This window comes from Rhipicephalus microplus, unplaced genomic scaffold, assembly GCF_043290135.1.
Source record: "Rhipicephalus microplus isolate Deutch F79 unplaced genomic scaffold, USDA_Rmic scaffold_32, whole genome shotgun sequence".
Taxonomy (NCBI): Eukaryota; Metazoa; Arthropoda; class Arachnida; order Ixodida; family Ixodidae; genus Rhipicephalus; species Rhipicephalus microplus.
In genome coordinates, this window is record NW_027464605.1 from 1210898 (window position 1) to 1233321 (window position 22424).

The 22424-nt window shown below is 44.2% G+C and overlaps 1 protein-coding gene and 1 long non-coding RNA gene across 3 annotated transcripts in view; one reads left to right on the forward strand and one right to left on the reverse strand.

Annotated features, from left to right (window-relative positions):
* The window catches only part of LOC142786809 (disintegrin and metalloproteinase domain-containing protein 10 homolog), a 209325-nt gene that overhangs the window by 132984 nt on the left and 53917 nt on the right, over positions 1–22424 (forward strand). The gene's annotated exons all lie outside the window — the stretch shown is intronic.
* LOC142786793 (uncharacterized) lies at positions 1550–11579 on the reverse strand. The gene is made up of 2 exons (XR_012889160.1): positions 6260–11579; positions 1550–5726 (listed from the first exon to the last, which is right to left on the reverse strand). It is a non-coding gene; the product is annotated as an uncharacterized LOC142786793 (long non-coding RNA).

Consider the following 22424-nt stretch of genomic DNA (forward strand, 5'->3'; position numbering starts at 1 on the left):
TAAAAAAGAGGAGTACGCGTTATATGGGGGTGACAGCCACTCAGAAAGCGAGATGAAGTGTGACTGTCCTTAGATGTGAGAATCATTGCTAATTAGGAGAGTTGAGTTAATAAGCCAAAACTTTCCTAAATAACGATAATGGAAGCAAACTGAGCATTCATCTAGTGAAAGTGACACTAGTGACAGTGAACTCATAATAGTTGATTAGCGTTGTCACAGGCTGTTATATATTTTTATTTTCTTATTTATATTTGGCAAACTATGAGAAGGTAGCCTACGTTAGAGCCGGCTATCCCAACGTCATGACAGTAATGTACAAGAATAAATAGCGCACGGTTATACAGTCACACGTGGCGGTTTCTATCTTCTAGTAACCTTGGGCAAACGCATTCTAACTATTTTTTATATTTTTGACAAAGTTTCACCGGACGTTTTTGCATTTGGCTTCATTCGAAGGAATGACGATATATCAGCAATAGGGCGAATGCAAGCACTGCTGCAGTGGACGAGCGGTTACAGCGCTCAACTACAATCTACGAGGTACTTGGTTCGATTCGCAGAACCACTAAGAACTTTTTTTTTTTTCAAAAGGTTGCCCGGCCTGACATTATGCGTGGTGGCGGGTACTAATTTTTTGAGAAGTAGGCTTTCGCACTTGCTTCTTTCACTCCCCTTTTGACCCAAAAGCGCTGTATTGTGCTCCTTCAAAAATTAAACAATTCAGGGTTCATAATTTTTTCCTCCATTCTCTCTTATCGCAAAAGTGTCCAGTGCTGAAATACCGAATTATACCTGATATATTACTTTTCACGTGTTTGGATATTCGACCAGCAATCAGTCTTCACGGTGTTTTGAAGAAAAATCTACACATGCAGTGAGCTAACTGCTTGCAGCCAAGTTGACTGCCTTTGTAGGGACACGCTTTCGTGCTAATTTGGTGGGCATCATCACATGCAGCAAGACCAAAGAGCACGGACAGTTAGCGCTGACGCGAACAGAGTGATTAGTTTGTGTATTCTCTCCCGCTATTTGTCATGCTGCACGCTTCAGCGTAATGTCGGTGTCAATGGTTAAAATGAACTATAGCAGTTAATCGAGTTCTGCTGAGAGGGTCCCCTATTGTCCAGAATGGAACAGAACAATGGCGATTTGATTTGTGTGATAAAGAGATACCCTGCTTTTGGTTACTAGAATAAATTTCTAAACTGAAGTTTATTTTTATTAACAACAGTTCCAGTGCAGATGAAAGGTGCATGGACAAAATTCGTGTATTCAGCTTGACTAGGTTTGTGACCTTAATTGTAATTGCGAACCGGTATCACAGTATGCATAAATATCACACACATATACAACCACGGGTGATAGCTTGCTTATTCTGTATAAATTTGAAAGGTTGAAATAGAGATATTCAACCAACGCAATGTGTACGAGATATGCCATGTAGAGTAGCTATGCTGTAAACTAATCTTGGCAGGTCCGTTCCATTTTACCCAATTTCTTGCCCATGACTGTAGGTTGGTAAATAAAACAACTCCTTCGAACACACATATTCTGTGTAAGGTTACATTTATTTTTATGCAGTACAAAATAAATTGAAATATGTAATGGCTCAAAAGAGAAATAACTAGAAACAAATTCAGCCATATCATTACCAAACTTACTCACCAATGATAAACGGATTCTCATTTAAAAGATACATACATACATACATACATATACGCACACACACATATACATATGTACACCCATACATACATACATACACACACTCAGGTGTAAATATTAAAATGAATGGCTATAAAACAACAATTCTAATAAACTCATTTTGAATACACTACAGAAAGTAACTTACGAGAGAAATCCACCGGCACTGTTATGTCTGAACACGGTGTTTCTCGAACCATCTCGCAAAAGCTTGATGCATAGTTTTCCGCTGATGCCCAGTGACAAGCACTCTTTATAAAAACACAAGAATAAAGCCCTTGACAATGTCATGCTAAAGAAAAGGGCTGTGCATCAATATTTTGTACATGTCTGCAATATCACTCTATTTACATAGCTTGGCTCATTCACAAGCCACTAACAAAGCATGTTAGGACACTTGGGCTGAAAGTTGGCACAGCGCGAGTAAATTCTAGACAATACATGAATAATACAAATATAAGCTACTAAGCTCCTTGGTGCAAACAGTGTTTATATTGACAGCTATAGGTGCCATTTCGTTTCCCCAAAACACTTCTCAAAAGTAGAATCAACTTTTTAGCTAAAAGTTTCTATTCTGGCGCGTCTTGGTGGCTCAACGGTGGAAGTGACTCTTTCGGCCAAGAAAACAAAGACCAATTATTTTTCCAGTTTGTGAATTCACCCCATGCTAACATTGAGGCAGCTGGTAGGAGTGCTTTTGGAGAGAGAAAACCACCACATTCCCACCAGTTGTGGCCTCGGGTAGCTACTTCACTTAGACAAAAATGATGAAAAACACTCCTCAAGAAGACTTCAAAGTTTGCACACCAACACAGTTCCCATACAGCTGTCTATTAGTCTGCTTGAAAAATATTGAGTTTACTGGTGGGCAAAGACTGTACACTATGTGAGGTGATGCTCCAGTGCACTGCATGTATGTCTTGCTGCTGGCCTCAACTGCGATGTTGCTCAGTACATATGTGTAAAATAACAACTAATACTGTGCCACTGCCAAGTAATTATGGGTCATTTGATTGAAACAGGGACCACAATAAAAGAACATAACATTTGCCTTCACAACGTTCAAAAACTGTAAATAAATTTCCACAGAGTTTTCACAGTTCATCTGAGGATAGTAATATTGGTTGTAAACACATTCTTACTTCCACTAACAAACTATTTTAAGATGCCAGATTCAATATTAAAGTATACCAGCACATTTGTAGGGCTAAACAATTGATATGTGGGGTTTTAACGTCCCAAAACCACCATATGATTATGAGAGACGCCATAGTGGAGGTCTCCGGAAATTTCGACCACCTGGGGTTCTTTAACGTGCACCCAAATCTGAGTACACGGGCCTACAACATTTCCGCCTCCATCGGAAATGCAGCCGCCGCCGCCGGGATGTGAACCCGCGACCTGCGGGTCAGCAACCGAGTAGGGCTAAACAATTGTACAGGCACCTAGAAAAAAAAACACAAGTGAATGCATGCTATAGCTACATATAAAAAAAATAAATACTTTTATTTCTAGACTGAGTAGAGCTGCATAAATGATAAGTCACTTGCATTACATTATGAACAAACCTATCCGAGCAAAGTATACATTTAAAAAGTTACACTTACACAGTAGATAAGTAGACTGTTGAAGGACGGACAGGCAGTGGGATAATACCCAAGCACTAAAATCTACTGTTAAGATATACTAGGAGTAGTGATGATGCTCTTCCTTCCAAATAAAATAATCCACATAGATTCACTTCCCAGAGCTTATACACTCATGGCATCATTGGTGTTATACAAATGAGTGTACACTGAAGGATTACATCGACTAAATACATGATTACTGCATCCATGGCTTTACTTCTAGTGCTACAAAGAATGCAAACACAGTTACCACTGGCGACTATGGATGCTGTGATTTCTGGCATGCAAATGTAGAGGCACGCAGGCACTTAACACACCTGTTAAAAACTTCAGCTCAAAAATATTTGCCCACTAACACTACAGCAGCTTTTAAATTAGTGTCATAGTTTGGTATCTTCCATGCAAAATTTAAATAATTTCGAATGCAAGCAAAGGAACTGCTGAATAATGCACTGCTAAGAAGTTAAGCAGCAGCTGCTCCTGACATCACAATGTGCTCTTTCTGGTGTTGTAAACTTTGAGCAGGAGAACAGTCACTGGCAGTCCCTTTATACTTGTTGGTCTTCTGTGCTCTGTTCTTGATACACTGTACATGACCGTGGAGCACCGAACCCCTTGTTACTGCTGGAACTTAGAAAAATACAGATCATTGTTACAACCATGCTACATGCAAGAGTGTATAGTTGTCAATTATGTGCTCATATTTACAGATATTGTATTTTCAGAAGCCAATGAGAAGCCTCAACACACACACAAACAGTGAAGGCTGAAAATATATTTAATATGATACAAGAGCAAAACCATAATGTTATAGATGAATTGATTGATATGTGGGGTTTAACGTCCCAAAACCACTATATGATTATGAGAGACGCCGTAGTGGAGGGCTCCGGAAATTTTGACCACCTGGGGTTCTTTAACGTGCACCCAAATCTGAACACACGGGCCTACAACATTTCCGCCTCCATCGGAAATGCAGCCGCCGCAGCCGGGATTCGAACCCGCGCCCTGCGGGTCAGCAGCCGAGTACCATAGCCACTAGACCACCGCGGCGGGGCAATGTTATAGATGAAGGCATGAAACTTCGGACAGGCATAAAAAGCCAATAGAGTTTCTTTTATTTCGACTTTACACTAGGTGCGAGAAGTAGACCACAAATAAGTTCACTAAGAAACACAAGTTAGACTGCATTACAACACAACAGCCAATGTTGATAACTTTAAGGCTATCTAACATAGCCAGCTCACCATACCGCATATAGGAGCAAATGGGCAGTCTAGAAGACACAAAGAACTTGTGGATTATGAGTGTGCTTTTTTCTGACATCTATTATTCTAAATGAAGAAAACCTTTCAAAAATGCACTTTATCAGGGGAAATAATCATACACAACAAACACAACAGGCTCCTACAGGTGCCACCAACACTCACCATTATTGTTCATACCAGTGTCTTGCCGGATGGATATGCTGTGTCCTGCACAGAACACCAAAGGAGCGCTCCATGACTTGGATTGCATGTGTGCTAGCTGCATCGCTCTGCTGCTGAAATAGGCTAGCCACAGTCAGAGAAATGAGAAGCCATGGCTTTGAAACACACTGAACGTCACCTTTAGAGATCAACAATGCATACTTAGGTCAGGTACAATTTGTAGAAAAAATATATATATCACTATGCAATCGTGGTGAACATGTTCGGCTGAAACACAAGCAACAGCACTGAGAGAGAAAAAGCTACATTAGGTAAAAGATGCAGTTACTGGCCTTATGTCATCTGAGGCTTCTTCAATAGGTCTTTCTCCTTGCAAGTTGTGAACAGCCAGGCAATTTTCACCCACTTGCTATTTCCTTCCAGAGCACTTGATCTACAGAGGGAGTTACAAGCTGGAGAGCTCAATAAGGAATCAAAGTATTTGTGCTCGTTTCAAAGCACAAGCTTTTGAGTCTCAGATTATTGGAGTTTCATTCATAAGCTGCAGGCTTTCAGCTTTCAACATTCTCAATTATCTTGCAATTTAGTTCTATAAATGTCGAATAAGAATTATGTGTAAGAATATTACAGGTATCTATTGAAAGCAACCATGCTTGGGTTTTCAATTTGTGCACAGTAAGTGGTGTTCACGTAATCGTTTGTATTAAAGAAAAACTATCCTTGCAGCCAGCCGTAGGCAGTTTTGTGCCCTCGAAGCTCCCAAGCAGATTGCAGTCCTTCAAGATGAGGCTGCCATGCATGCTTCCACGTCACATCCGCTGAATGATAACAGTCCGAGCAGTGACATAGGCTTGCACAGTTAGGGAGAACGTGTCCTTCCTACTTTTGTACAGGTGCTCCAAGTAATGATGAGGATTGATGTGCCAGAATGTGCAACCGATGCATCACAGGACCTTACTGCGATCTGCGAAGAGCCAAAAACGAGATATTTAAAAACAATCATTAAAAGCACTGACTTCTAATACTTATTTGAGGAAGCTATCACTTCGTTAAAGTGACCAAAGTCTGCTATAATCACTTTGAAATAAACTGAAGCCTCATGTAAAATTTACGTACCGCAATATATATGTCCTACTGAAGTATAGTACTACCACAGTGGTAATCGTCTATAGAACTAATTTTCCAAAATAACATAAATTTTTAAGTGCAACCTGGCTCCTGAAAAATAAATTCACATTAACTTTCCAACTATCAAACGTGGTCAATCGACAGGCCCAACCTCATAATCAAACAAGAGCTCACTTGTATCAAATCACAAAAAACTTTTTATGTATTTGCTCCATAATATATGTATGTATATAACAGTAGTAGTAAATTTTTCATGCTTCAACTTACCATAGAGAAACATTACATCTGATGGGCTTAAAAACTTGCACACGTTATAGAACTGCGTGAATTATAGTACCGGTGAAATTTAGTTCTGCAAGGTGAACTCACCGATGGCAGCATTTAGTGGGCGTCGGTGTCATAAGGAACCAAGTACGGCGAACAGGCAAAGGGCATCTGCAGACTGGAAGCTGCCAATGACAGCAATGAAGGGCTGGCCAGGCGTGCACGTCCATTGATAAAGTGTAAGAACTGGCCATGACCGGCTGTTGTCAAGGCTCTAGTGCCATGCAAAACGATGGCCAGACGAACTCGGAAACCTGTAGTTAGGCGATATTGGCCTACAACTTCATCCAAAGCAAGGCACCGGTGAAATCTTTGTTTTTTGGGGGGGCTGGAGGGAAGCTTGACGTTCACGGGCTCTCGCTGCCACATAGAACTCTCAATTTGTTACCGAAGAACAGTCTAGGCGCGCTTCCAAAGTAACACGATCCACAACAGAATGTAGCATCTCGCAGTTTTGGTTGATCACATCACAGCGCTAGGACTATGGTTATCACAAAAAGGAGAAGTGACGACTTAATAAACAAAAGCGCCAAGCTGCCCACCACGACTTCGCAGGGAAAAACAGTTATCGACGCTGTCTTTCAAGTTTTGGTCACACGAGCACAGCTTGTTCACAAGTCTTGGAACATCAACACAGCACCACTGTTCACAACGAACATCGTTTCACTCCCGAACAGTACATTGCTCTCAAGTAAATAGAAGCGTGCGGGCTAACTAGTGGCGAAGCAAGAACCGAGCGCGTAGTTCATACGTTTCCGTACGTACTTGGGGTCACTCAAGTAACGTGTCAAAACGCTGTCAATCCGAAATGTCGCACAGCACCAAACTGAGAGACTGGAAAGTCAAGCGAACGAACTGTTACCGGCACACAAACACACATTGCAGGCTTCTCGAGTGCCAGTTGTCGTCAATACATCGACGCCGATCCCCGCTTGATAACCACACCGACGCACAGGCTTCGCTGCGCTTCACCGTACACCATTGCACTGCCACAGCTTTCCGCACTGCTTACACGCACCGAAAGAGCTGCTGTAATCACAACACATCCGTTCAAACGCTGAAGTAACTCGTGCGAGAAGCGTTTGCTGAAAGTCGCACCGACCGATATGCTGTTTACGACGCCATGTTGTTTTCGACAACTGCGCAGCACACAAGACGATAAGAGAGCTCTTAGAAAGTACTTGCACTATTTTCACGGCGTGAAAAAAATTTCTCTTATGTGCGAGGGGGGTGATATGACGAACAGGACAGGCGTGCCAGATGAAAGAAGTGTTTTGGCAACGTCACGGAGTGAGCTGATGTAGAGGGTATTGCTTCAGAACCAATCACAAGCTGTGCCTGTCGGCCAAGCCGTCGTCTGCTCGCGTTTGTCGTCTGCTTCGATCAGAGCATGCGACAGGGGATTCGCCTTCGCAACGCTATTATTCTCAGCTCAAGTGGTCGCTACGGCGCACAAAATACTTGTCAGTGGCTCGCTCTACCTTTGAATGATGTTCGTGCGCCAAGTTAAATGGCTGGTAATTGACGCAGGGATGAATTTAGCCAAGGTTTGCTCTAGAATCGTGAGGGTTTGCATATTTTTGGTGTCATACAAAGTTACTAGGGTCATTTCATTCCGATTGCTTGCCATAGTATCATGGTTCATATCGGTGTCTGAACAGTGAAGGTGAAGATGCATGATTTGTTTGTAGTTCCATGCATAATCATGCGCACCCCTAATACGCTTTGGTTTACAAAGTACGCTTTGTTGCAGATCGTCCCAAAGTGTATCGACAGCTGTATTTCAGAGATCGCAACCATTGGACTGTTAGAGCCAATGAAAGTACACTAGAGCACAAACTTTAGGAACCACTCACTGAAAACTTCCTCTCATTTTTATTTCCTATAGCGTGCAAAGAATGTGCTCCCATTAACCTCTTTGGTGGTAATTTCCACCAATGAGGCAAGGATCTCGAGTCACACTTTTAATTGGATGAGATGGGGCGCAACACAACAACATAACAAATAAGGTTGATCCTATGCCATGTCGCGTTCGAATGCACCGGCCATTCACGTATCACATTGGTTTTCATCCAACCACAAATCTTTACATGCGTAGTTTTATGCCATTGACGCCCAATAGAATTCTTCAATTACTGCGACTTCGAACTTATTGGACGATGGTGGTTGTCAACACCATCCACTGCGTACAAAGGAAACAACACGCGAAGCTCAAAGCGCCGAAAGAAATAAAAACGCACCAGCAGTCATCAGGCAGCCCTTGATGGGCGTGAATCAACTCAAAACCAGCCAGGGCACCAAAGTATACCGCTGCGGCAGCAGGTTCTAAGTAGCCACATTGTTCCTAAGAGTGGTCCGGACCACTCTTGGGATTTTCTCTCAGCCATGCTGTTTTTACGCACAATTTCGCTTCGTGAATCCACTTACGAGCACTTTTCGGTGACGTAAGCAAATATAGCAACTGCATCACCATCGCTGACATGTTCCCGGGCAGTCACAGCGCGCGTTATTTGCAGCGGCCGATGTGAGAACTATGGCCTCTTACGACGTTTTTTCGTTTCGTGAATCGACTTACGCAAGAAAATTTCTCTTGCGCAAAAATGTTTTCGTAAGTTAGTTTTGTGAATCCGGGCCCAGGTCTTATAGGACCAACTAGGACCAACTAGGACCAAATAAAGACCTGCAAATAAAGACCTACATGTGGTCGATTTTCAGGAACCTTTCTTTACGGCATCTCTCATACCCATAAGGTGGTTTTCGGAGGTTAGACGCGAGATATCAATCAACCATTATTTCTTTTTATTCATTTATAGTTTTCATTTTTTACTCAACATCGTTCAAGTTACCTGTTAAATTAGAAATTATAAATCCTTGGCCTATCCCCTGAATGGCTTTAAGCTCTACTGTTTTAAAGCCTAAACACGTGCAAGATATCTGTCCAGAAAAATATGTATTAGATTCCTATTACCATCATTTTTTGTAGATTGCAGTACTATCAGCCAAAGCTATAAAAGGTTGATTGATAGATTGATATGTGGAATTTAACGTCCCAAAACCACCATATGATTATGAGAGACGCCGTAGTGGAGGGCTCCGGAAATTTCTACCACCTGGGATTCCTTAACGTGCATCCAAATCTGAACACACGGGCCTACAACATTTCCACCTCCATCGGAAACGCAACCACTGCAGCCGGGATTCGAACCCGCAACCTGCGGGTCAGCAGCCGAGTACCTTAGCCACTAGACCACCGCGGCGAGGCTGTAAAAGGTTATTTCTCAATTTTTTCTAAGTCTTCTTTTTTTCACAAAAGAAAACTTACAATGTTTAAGTTATAAGTTCACACGTTCTTCTATATGTCATGTTGTCTTATTGTTTCGAACTTTAATATTGCGCATCTACGTAGTAAATTACGGTGCGGCTGATCACTCATGTGAGTATGAGTCACATATTCAAGGCTGCAGCACGAAAAGTTTGAGGTGCAAGTGCTTGAGACCTGTGTGCTTAGATTTAGGTCCACGTTAAAGACCCCCAGGTGGTGGAAACGTGCGTAGCCCATCATTACGGCATCTTTCATATTCGTTTAGTGATATCAGGACATTCAATTGAACAGTTATATAAATACATAAAGAAACCAATCGAAGAGACCGGCTTCAAAGCCAGCGTATTATTCAAGGAGAAGATCAGCCGCTAAACACTTTGGAGACGTAGGTTTCGTAGGTCATGAGTAGTCGAACCTGAGCACCTTCATGAAGAAAATGTTTTGGCGCATCATTTCGGCGAAAAGTGCATAAACTACATGTCTGGAAGATGATGCCAGTATTTGATGGTTTTGGACTGAATCGGCACTCAATACTCACAAAAAAAAACCCGAAGGCAACCCATATCTTCAATAAGCGTTTATATATAATACATTCATTGATTTTGCGTAGACGTTGCCTCTTTCGGGCCACCGTACACGAGAGGCTGATTCACTAACAGCAGCAATGCAGGATGCACCTGGACCTTGCTGCTCCAGCCAGGATGGCGTACTTGAGCGGTTACGTTGCTGTATGACCCCGCGGTCCATGTTACCTACGCAAAGAAACAACTCCTCGAGCGAGGTCACGCAGCACGAAGACGCGACGTCAAAAGGCACGCCAAGATGCCGCTAGACGATCCTGGAGCAGTTGCAGTGGTGCGCAGTGCGTTGGGAGACTGAGTGCACGCAGCTGCTCGTCCCATGCCGCTTCCCTCTCGATGTCGTAGAGGAACTTTGGTAGCTTCGAAGGTATCATGTGGTGTTTCTGAACAGGCTCAGCTGTAGTTGCAAGCGCAGTAAAGATGGAATGGGAGTACTGGCCACAGAAGCAGCGCACCGTGGTCTCCACCGGAGGCGGCAGTCCTGCCGTGCGAAGTAATGTTGGCGGTATGACAACGTGGCCTCGGTGGTGGTCACCGGTTGTAGAGAGTCGAGTCGCGCCGGGTCCTATTCGGTCTTGTGTGGCCATCCAGACCACGCACTGGGGCACCACTGATGCGAGGTTGTACGAGGCAGGGGGGAACACAGCACGTCTTCTTTCAGGGACTTGTTTTTCCGTACGCTTCACAATTTAGCATGGCAGCTCGCTCGAGCTGGAGCACGTGGACACGCGTCGCCTGCTCTCGAGCAATTTAGATTCCAAAAAGTAGAAGCAAAAAACAAGGAAACCGAAAATTAGATAGCGCAGAGTGAAAACAGGGACAGATGAAACTAATGTAGCGATGCGGAGGGAGACAGTCAACTAAAACAAGCGTATTTACTAGAGTCAACTTGAGCCCACGAAGCTAGTGGCTATGGTCGTTGAAGTCCGGCTAGTTGAGTTCTGCAGAACCAACTGTCTTCCTCTTTTTCGGAGGCAGAGCGCAGGAGCACGTGGCGCATGCCAGCCGGGTCTGGCCTGCATGGTGCTCGTGCCACGATGGTCGGGGCGGGCTACCTGAACGTGGCCAACCTGTCGCGGCCCTATCCCCCTCCTCAGATGCATCGTCATGATGCTTTGGACCATGAAAGGATGCATGTGCACTCTCACTCGTTCTCCGGCGATCTGTCGAGATAGGGCTTCATGCGGATTATAGTCGGCGAGAAATATCTGTCGTAGCACTGCCAGAGCTACATGGAGCTTCTATACTGATTTTAATACGCCAAGTAACCTGTTTTCTTGCGATTTCGGTTTCGGTTTCACAAGCGCATCCAACATGAACTTTTTGGGACGACCACCATGCAAATAAAGCGTTCAAAACAAGAACCTTCTTCGAGCATTGCGATTTATATCAGAAAAAAGAAAGATACGACTGAGCAGATACTTGGCAATTGTAACAACGCAAAACCAAAAACTATTTTCTAATGATGATGATGATGATGCCCTCTGATGAATGGCGCTTACCCACAGAGGCGGATGGGCCAAGAACCGGGCGGCAGGATACTTAAATGAAACTAATATGAAAATGAAGCCAATCTGAAAAAGTAGTTTAAAAATAATACTACCAAAAAACAAAAATGGTTGCCGAGCAAGCGGTCAAACCATCTCTTGTTTTTGATAGACATGACTACGAATTATAAACTAAAGATCTGAAAAGGTAGGGGTTCACTAGCACGGTAATCTTTTAGTTGCGTTGATGTAATCAAACACCGAGGAGCATACATCCCTGTGACAGTGACCAAATGAAGTTCCGCCAAGTGATAAAGTTACTGGTAGATTTACTTGTATTCCTAGCTTTTGTAATGGGGCTACTATAAATTTTTTTTTCTGATAAGAATAACGATGACAGAATAACAATAAATGTTCAACTGTTTCAATTTCGTTGCACCAAATGCATAGCGGTGACGCCTTGAGCCGAGCTTTGTTAAGGTAATAATTTAGTTGTGGAACTGCACAGCAAAATCAGGTATAAGTGACCTCTAACTGGCGAGATACACACCACTGTTTATTCCAGCAATAACTCAAATGCTCGAAATATTTCAATTTATCCAAATTAGCTTTTCCCCATTGCAGGCAAACTTTTCGGAACCTTATCGCTGTCACGTAAGCCGTATCTGGCAAAACTGGGATGGTGGGCCCACCCAGGAATACTGCTGCTGAAGAGTCCGCCATTTCGTTGAAATATAATCCGCGGTGGCCTGGTACCCATAGAAAATGCAGTTTTTTTAAATTTCTCGGTACTAAATGCCGAAACGTATTCATCAGCTCTGCATTTACTGCCGCAGAAAGTGCATTACAAACTGATAATGGATCTGTAATGATAACTGCTAATGATTCGCTTGAGGGCAATTTGCGTAGGGCAACAACAATGGCCAATAATTCTGCAATGAATACAGGGGTATAATCTGGGAGTCGAATCCAAAAGGACCAGTCCAAAGAAGGAGAGAAAATGCCAACCCCAGCCTTTTCTTTTGACACAGATGCATCAGTCGCAATGATACTGCTTATCTCTAGGTGAGCTAGATAATCTGCTAACTGGTCATTCAAATACCTATATGCCAATTGTTTCGCGTTATGAAGAAATATATCATCGAACTGTATGCTAAGCATTGACTTCAGGTTGTGTATTGGACCAATATGTGTAATTTTTACATTCAGTCGCTTTAGTAGCGCTTGTGCAAATACTATTTGCGGGGTGTGTAGCCGCGACCAATGGGTTTCGAAAAATAAAGCCGGTTTGCAGTGCATACTTGGTCGGCATCTTTGTTTTCCTTCTTTTAGAGACGCAAGAACGTGCTGGAATCACAAGTTATATTTTTTTTAATGAAAGCAAAGACAGCCACGAGAAACAGTAATCTTGACACTGATCGGTTATGAGTGGACGTCTGACGTTCGTAAGTTGAAGTTGGTGGAACGCAATTTTTCCTCGCCCAAAAACGCTGTTTTTGTTTTCAGTCAACAGAACTCGGCTGCTGACCCGCAGATCGCGGAATCAAATCCCGGCTGTGGTAGCTGCATTTCCGATGGAGGCGGAACGGTTTTAGGCCCATGTACTCAGATTTGGTTGCACGTTAAAGAACCTCAGGTGGTCAAAATTTTCGGAGCCCTCCACTACGGCGTCTCTCAATCAAATAGTGGTTTTGGGACGTTAAACCCACAAATCAATCAATCAGTCAATTTTCAGTCAACAGGATAATATACATGAACACGTCTTTTACCCAGTCAAAGCGCAAGGAACGACTATACCTCCATACACACCAACGAGAGTGGTGTTACGGTAAGCCACATTCAGCATTATCGTATCAACAATATTAGGCAGACAAAAAACAAACCAAGTATGCAACGTGATTTAAGAAAAAGGTCATTGGTCTTACGTAAAGCTTCAAATCGAACTCTTTCTTCTAAGCAGCTGGTTTTTCCGAAAACTGGAAGGTCTCCAGCATCACTTTCAAGGTGGCTATAGTGATTATAGTCCCACTTCCGCTGATGATATCACTTGTACACAAATACTCGGTGATTGCATGCGCGGGAGACAAAATATTTCACGACGCGCCACTGTCTTCGTTTCTACCTGCTCAAGGAATGCACATCACCTGACGAACAGCTTTGATTGATGATTGATTTTTGGGGTTTAACGTCCCAAAACCACGATCTGATTATGAGAGACGCCATAGTGGAGGGCTCCGGAAATTTCGACCACCAGGGGTTCTTTAACGTGCACACAAATCTGAGCACACGGGCCTACAACATTTCCACCTCCATCGGAAATGCAGCCGCCACAGCCGGGATTCGATCCCGCCACCTGCGGGTCAGCAGCCGAGTAGCTTAGCCACTAGACCATCGTGGTGGTGCCTGACGAACTGCTTGTAAGCTTCGATGTTAACTTGCTGGAAGCGAGCGACGCTATCGTTGTTTACTGAAACAGGAAAAAGGTGAAATGGCACCAGAAAATCAGAAAACATTAAACAGGAAAGAACGAAAATCCAACATGGGTGCTGCTTCTTAATTTTTACGAGAACAATCTTTGACATAATATCGACATCTTTTCTTTTTAAATGCGCAGCATTCTTTAGCGACCTTTAGCCTATCTATCTATCTATCTATCTATCTATCTATCTATCTATCTATCTATCTATCTATCTATCTATCTATCTATCTATCTATCTATCTATCTATCTATCTATCTATCTATCTATCTATCTATCTATCTATCTATCTATCTATCTATCTATCTATCCGCTTACGAGGTTTAGCTCTCCTGGCCGTTTGGATAATAGTGTCCGCACCAAATTTGGTATGGCATAACATGACTGTATGAAAAACATATTTGACTAGTCATAACGTGAAAATATTACATGTATGTCATGAATGTCATGATTTACACTTCATAGTTCTACAGCTCTTGCGGTGGTTACACTCACTGGGCATGTTGCAAATCTGGCATGGTATGGCATGATTGCATGGCGAACACAAGCGACAGACCCTAACATGGAAATCATGACTTGCGTTTCATGTAATAAGATGACTGCATTCCACGCTCATTATGCGCTTGCGGCCGTTTCACTAGCATCACATATACCAAAATTGATATTAGAGTAAGTGAACGGATGACGAAGGTATGTGGCTGGTGCAAACATGATAATCATAAGAGGCGTGTCATGTAACAACGTGTCCACATGCCAAATTCATGATGCGCAGACGGCCGTCTCGCTAGCATCATTATATTGAATTTGGTATTACGGGACGTGAATGTATGACGAATGTATGATACTGGTGCAAACATAATAAACATGAGATGCATGTCAAGTAACAACATCAGTACATGCCACGCTCATGATGCACTCACCGCCGTTTCGCTGGCTTAACATGTGCCAAGCTCGGCATTACGCGACGCGAAAAGAACAGAGATAGATGACACATCCAAACGTGACAATCACGACATGCGTGTCATCTAACAACATGACTGGATGCCACACTGATGATGTGCTCGTGGCCTTTCCCCAAGGTTCACATATGCCAATTGTGTATTACGTGTCGCCAATGAATGACGAAGGTATGCGACTGGTGAAAAGATGATAATCATGAGATGTGTGTCATGTGAGACCATGATTACAACCCACAGTCAAGGCGCCGTTACATTTCAACGTGACGCGGTGCGCGTGCTCCCCGGCGTTCATTTAGTCGTGCCTTGCCGGCGTTGCCATGCCAGGTGCCGGTCCCCCCATACACTCGCAGGCGCAGCCGCGCTGTGTTGCTGTGACGCATGCGCATTTCAACACGTTCGGCGTCCCTCCGTCAGGAAAAGGGGGAGACAAAGTGTTGTCTGAGCTGCACATTGGCGCGGAAAGCATCATGTCACATTTCGCGCCGGTTGCCGTCGGGCCGCGCCGACAGACGCTGGTCGCGCCAGTCACGCCAGACTATAGAGTGCTCGCGTTTTACAAACGTAGCGTTGCTGTGCCCAGCATGAGCCCATCAATGCTACATTGGAGAACATTGGCCCTTTCTGATGCGCTCGAAACCATTTTGCTAGCTCCACATATACAAAATTTGGTTTCACTTGACGTCAATGGATGACGAAATATATGACTGGTGCAAACATGATAATGCTGACACGCCTGTCATGTAAGGACTTGATAACATACCATGCTCATAGCATTTTCGCGGCCGTTTTGCTAGATACATATATACTAAATTGGGTAGCACGTGACGTGATTCGAAGACGAAGGTAAACGCCACATAGAAACATGAAATCGTGACACAGAAGTCACGTAAGGCATCATTTACCTCCACCTCGTAACGTTGTGCTGATTGTAAAGTGACATATAAACATTTCTCATTCGTACTTCGCACATCATAGATTTCCTTTGTAAGTGGGTACTGCCAATTTTTTTATATTCTCTATTAACCTACACAGCATACCAAAGTAAGCGTTCGTGGACTACATGCAGAAGCTTAATAAGAAAGGGCGTGCTTCGGCTTCGTAGCCTTGGTTGCGCTGCCGCAGAAAGTTGTCGCCGTGTACACGTGTACCACTTTCGTATGATTGCGGGGTCTTGAGCTCTCGTGTCCAGTAGATCTGGCTTCAACGATTGACATCGCTGATACGGTGACATACTTCGTAAGGGCCGTAGTATCGGCAAAGAAGCTTTTCAGAGAGTCCACAGTGGCGCACCTGGATCCATATCCACACTTTTTTAACTCGGCTGAGAAAGTGTATCACTGCATCGCTTGCTGTACCGACTAGAACCAATGCACTGTAGGAAGCGTATTGCTATTTGTCGTGATTCTTCGGCTCTATGCAAGCAGTCCTCTAAGTGAGGTGTATAGCTGCTTTTGTCCCATAGTGGTAACATGGCATCCAGTGGGGTGGTTACTGTTCGGCCGACTACTAGTATGAAAGGGGGCAACGCGGGTTGTTTCTTGAACGGCTGTATTATATTCGAATGTTATGAGGTGTAATATATAATCCCGCTGTTTATATTCAACATCGACATACATTGATGGCTTGTCAGTGAGAGTTTTAGTGAGGCGTTCGGTTAAGCTATTTGACTGAGGGTGATACGCCGTTCTTCTTCGGTGACCGGTATTTGTCATTCGTATCAGGCATTTCACTGGATCTGGAGTAATTGCGCTGCTCGATCTGTTATAACGACGATGGGCGCACCATATCTCAGTACTATGTCGTCCACAATGAATTTGGCAACTTCTGCAGCTGTTGTACGTTACTGAGAGACTCAGCATAACGGTCAGGTAGTCTGTGGTTACGACTACCCACTTCTAGTAGCCTGCACACGATGTCGGGAAAGGTCCTAGGAAGTCCATGCCTCTTGTTGGAATGGGGCATCGGGAGGGTCTATTGCCTGGAGAAGACCGGCTTGTTTTACGGGTGGAGTGACAAGAGTTCACGTAACGCGACACTGATGCGAGGAACTTGGGCCACTGGTACTTCAGCCAAATCCTGGCGAATGTTCGGTTCGCACCATGTGTCCAGATGTTGGCTCGTCGTCACATGCACGTAGAATTTCCTCTCGCATGGCTGTAGGTACTACTAGTAGAAATGCCTCTGAACATCGGCTGTCTTTTCGTGATCCGGACGAACGCCATCACGACTAATGACATGTCTAAGGATTCGCAGCTTTTCGAAGCCGAAGTGGAATTTTGCTGGTTTAATTGTCAAGTTTGCAGACTGGATGGCTTCCAATACTGTGCGTAGTCATTATACATGTTAGTGAAACGTTGCAGAAAATACCACCACGTCATCGAAATACACTAGGCATTACTTCTATTTATATCCTGCGTGGAAAGTGTACCTCATTCGCTGTAACGTCGCTAGCGCGGAACAGAGGCCGAATGGAAGCGCTTTGAATTCATAGAGGCCGTCTGGGGTTACGAAAGTCATTTTGTCATGATCCTGCTCGTCGACCTCTGTTTGCCAATACCGGCTTTTCAAATCCAAAAAGGAGAAAAACTTTGCGCATCGCAGCCGATCTAGTGTATCGTCAGTACGTGGCAGGAGGTAGACATCTCGTTTAATTACACTGTTTTGTTTTCGGTAGTCGACACAACAGTGAAGTGTGTTGTCTTATTTCTTAACGAGTGCTACGGGAGCGCCCATGAATTATTTGAAGGCTGGATGACATCATCCGAAAGCATCTCCTCCACAAGGTACTTGATAATTTCCAGTTCTTTTTGTGACACTCGATATGGATACTGGCATAGAGGCCTCATGGCGTCCTGCGCTATAATTCTGTGTTTCTTATTTGGCGTGCGCTGGACCTTCGAGGCAGTTGAAAAGCAATCTGATAATTGTTTGACCGAGGCAAAAATCTGTTTTTTTTCTCTCCGGAAGGCTTTGGTTGACGGAAACAGATGTGTCATTGTTCCAGGCTACTGGTTGAGTGGTCGACGTCATTAAGCTACATATTTGGGGGCCATACAGAAGTCGTATAAATAGGTAATAGCCGTGCCTTGAGCGATGTGTTGAAGGTCATTGGAGAAATTCTTGTTTTAAAAAATGTTTAACAATTTTGAGTACTTCATACTCAACTGTCCCAGAGCACTGAGCCGTCCCGCTAAAACCTTGCTAAAACCAAGGAGGTTACACCAATGCCAAAATCTCTGCGAAATTAGCTCACTAAATGTTGGATATGCAGTTACTTAACACCGTGAAAAGTGAATATATTTAAAATGCAGAAGTGCACAAACTGAGCGAGTTGGTTGGAATTCATTATGGCAAGCTTCAGAACGTGCTCACAGAAAACAAAGGTATGAGGTAGTAAAACAAGCGCTTTTTTTGTCTTCATATCCTACATTCTTGCTTGTTGTGCACGTGCTCAAAAGCTTTTTATAATGTAGCGAATGCATATTATAGCACATGTGTGATGAAACTGTTTTTCTTTGCACGGTGCCACCATAAGCACGGAGCGCCACGAGCGCATAATGTGATTACTTGGTGGCGAATCCAATATTTCCCATGTCAAAGGCATTTAATTAATTTTTCGGGGTGGTGGAGACTTGTCACATTTTGATAATTTGTATATTACGTACACATACAAGACTAGACCAATGGACACAGCTACAGGAGTTACAGATTGTGAAATATATTTCGAAGAACACTTTTACATATTATTGCGATAGCAATTATATGGACACTATCGGCTGGATTTTACCGCCGGTGTCGGTGTGGGCGTCACCGTCACTCGCCGTATATGTATCTGTATATATGAAAATGCAAGGAAGAAAAAAAATCCAGAAAAAAGATTCCGGCGCGCGGAATCCAATTTGGGGCCTCTGAACCGTGCGTGCAAGGCGTTAACCACTGAGCCACCGAGGAGCACGTCCTCTAACGTTCAAATGGCAAGCTATTTATATATACCACTTACCACTGACGACGGGCATCTCGGGTGGGAAGAACTATCGTGCTTTCAGCATTACCATCAAGATGGCGCAATGAGCGCGGGTAGCAACATCGTCACGACGCGGCGGCGCGCGCTTCCATCTCCCACGTGCACTTTGCCCCACGAAAAGCAGGAGGTCGACGCTCACTCGCGCACCCTTATCTCACGGTGGTAAAGATCTTTGGCTGGCCTTCAGCTACGATTCTGTTTCATTTACAGGGCGTACAAGTATCACTGCAATCGTTGCACCGTTTGCGAAAAAAAGCGCGCTTTTCAGACAGAGTGAAGTAACAACTGAGTCCCTTATTCGCGTTGATCTGTACCTGAGAGTACGTTTCATGCGTCATTTCTGCGGGAGAAACGTGGGGCACGTTTCGATCTGCTGGCCATTCTACGCGTGACCTTCCAATTTGTTGCTATCGCGTTCATTGCTACGTCTTTGCGGCAAAGTTGTGACTTTTTTTTTTCCTCTGCCAAGTTGTTAACGATACATCACTCTATTTCGTCTCTTTTGCAAAAGTGGATTCAAATTAATATTTAATTTTTACTAAGCCGTATTATATAATGTAAAGATCTTTGCAAAGGCTAATGAATGCTGTCAATAATTCCTCAACATGTGTGTGCCCACAACGGCTTCCAGACATGCACAACTGCTCTAGGCCATAGTTCTCGCAGAGTCCCTGGCTATAAAAACAAGCCACGTACCAATGGCATGTAAAAATATAAAGAAAAGTTAGATGATGTTTCGCCTTCAAGAGCAGATCGCGATGGCGGAATCGGCAATGATGCGCATCGCCTTCTGAACCTACTGCTAGCCTGCTCCGATTCACGGTGCATGCCAACCGTGTCGTAAGGAAACGAATGACTGTGATCGTAACATAGACCAATTCACAAAATCATTGAGCGCCTACTGCAAGCACAGGTCTTCTTCTAGTTCACTATAGCCATAATTAACCCTTTTTGGGAACCAGCGAAGGGCCCACTACACATCCGTAGGGCAACACGTGAACATACGGAGCTGTTCACTTTGCTAATGGTTTCGCAGCTGATGATTCAGTATGTCGAAGCGCTTCGTGATGGGTGGACCTTTAAAACACCCCCTCGTTGCCAACTTAAAGGGGTAGTGCCACAATTTTTATTACTTGCGTGTTCCTTTCTGCAGACATTTCTTATATGTCCAGGAAACATGAGACGAGCAACCAAGAATAATTTATTCTCGCTAAATAAATTAATAACGCCTTTTATATGTCGACAGTTTTTCGTTTCTGGGCGCCGACTCAGGCAGTGACGTAAAAGTGTAGCTTGCTAACGTGGCCACACAAGGCTGTGACGCACGTCGTGCTGATCATCTGCTCTCGCTGGCTTTCTCACACACATGTGCTGCACAAGCACCTGCAAAAGAAATGTGTAGCAGCCGCTATGCTTCACTGGTACGCGCACTATGGGTCATAGAGCACTCGAATGAACACCATCAATATTGCCGCGTGCATAGCTGCGTCTAGCTGTGAGATAGTGACGACGCTTTCCAAGTTGTAAGCGACCACCTCTCTCTTTGCTGGTTGACCAACATGAAAGACCCATCTGGACGTTTGGCACGATAGAGCTTACGGCTCTGAGAGTACGACATGGCCGTAGTTTACAAGTCCGGAAGGCAACACTTAGACGCCGACTGCTTATCAAGGTCACCGATCGAATCCCCGGTAGTTCCTGAAACTCTCCGCAGCGAAATTTCACAAGCCTGCCATGACGAAGCCACTATAGGTCACCTCGGTTTCACAAGAACACTGACGCGCGTCAAAGAAAAATATTACTGGTCATGAATCACAGCAGAGGTGAAACATTACGTCCTAACATGCGTTGATTGTCAGAGAGTACCAACTGTCAAACCTTCTGGGATATTGCATCCTGTGCCAGTGTCATAGAGGCGCAGCGCAGGCGAGTGAAGAAGACGACAATCTTAGCGACCCTCTTTTGAGAGCGTCTCAACGAGTTCTACTCTCCGTGTTCCTAACTAAACCCCATGCATTTTATAACCCACGACAATATTTTCAGTCCTGTAACAGCAAATGGCTAAGGAAACAGTCTTCAAGCACTCCACTAATCTGTCATGAGAAGCCAGAACTCTAAACCACCAATAGTCTTATGCAAATAAAAGCCACCGTGCTTCTGTAAGATAGGGAAATCTAAACATGCGGTGCACGCAGGTGTTCTCTTTAACAGTGGACGCGTCTGTACGTGGTGGAGGCCTCCGAAGGCCTCCACCACGTACAGTGGTGGAGGCGTGTGCACGGGAGGGCGCTAAGGCCAAAGGGAATATACGGCTCTGGGTTAAGTGGACGGTCGCTCCCATAGTCACCTGCTATGGGGAGTGCGCAAACACAGCCCCACGCGTTGACATAATAGGGAAGGGGCGCGAAGTCGGACGCATGCACTGACATAATAGGGAGGGCATGCGCTGCGAAGAACCTTTGTTAAACGGTTTAAACAAGTACCATGTCTTTGTGGTACAACACTTGCTTTCCACGCAGCCAGCCAGGATTCGATCCGCACTCTGACCTGAAAATATATATTATTTTTTAGCAGCTTTTCCTTTTTTTTCTGTCACGCACAAGATGATTTTTCACTCGCAACAAAGGACTCCAATGCGGATGCCATAATTTCTGTGAAACGAGCTTTTTAACGTTATCAAGAAAATATTAAATAAAGCCTTTCTTGGATGCTGTAATGGAGAAGCTAGCGAACAAATGTCGAGCAGCTAATGTTTCTATCAAGGATACATAAAGCATATAAAAGCAATTGAAGAGATTTTGGGAGCTTGCTCGCCAAGCTTCTTATGCTCGGGAGGCATGTCCGTCGGCATGTAGGTTAGACACGCGACAGCGCAGTGTACCAACCAACTACACGCCCATCATAACGTTAATGAAGTAGGGAAGCACACTGGACCACTATGCCATTCGTCATTCTGCTGAATAGCGAGGTATCCACTACACATTTTTAAAGCATGTGCACGTTGTGCTGCGAAGAAGACGCATCGAGAGACGGACCCTGAAGTGACCCCATAGCAGGTGACTATGGGAGCGACCGTCCCCTTAACCCAGAGCCGTATATTCCCTTTGGCCTTAGCGCCCTCCCGTGCACACGCCTCCACCACTGTACGTGGTGGAGGCCTTCGGAGGCCTCCACCACGTGGTCAGCTGTGGTGGGCTGCGTTCCTTGTTCGTGCCTGCGGCTGCGTTCCTTGTTCCATCCTCAGGGTTGCGGTCAAGTAGCCGTTGGTTACTTTTATTTTATTTTATTAGATCTACCTCTTGTTCCGCAACTGTTTTAGTGCATTGATAAGTGTAACTTCTTATTTCATGTCTGTTTCTA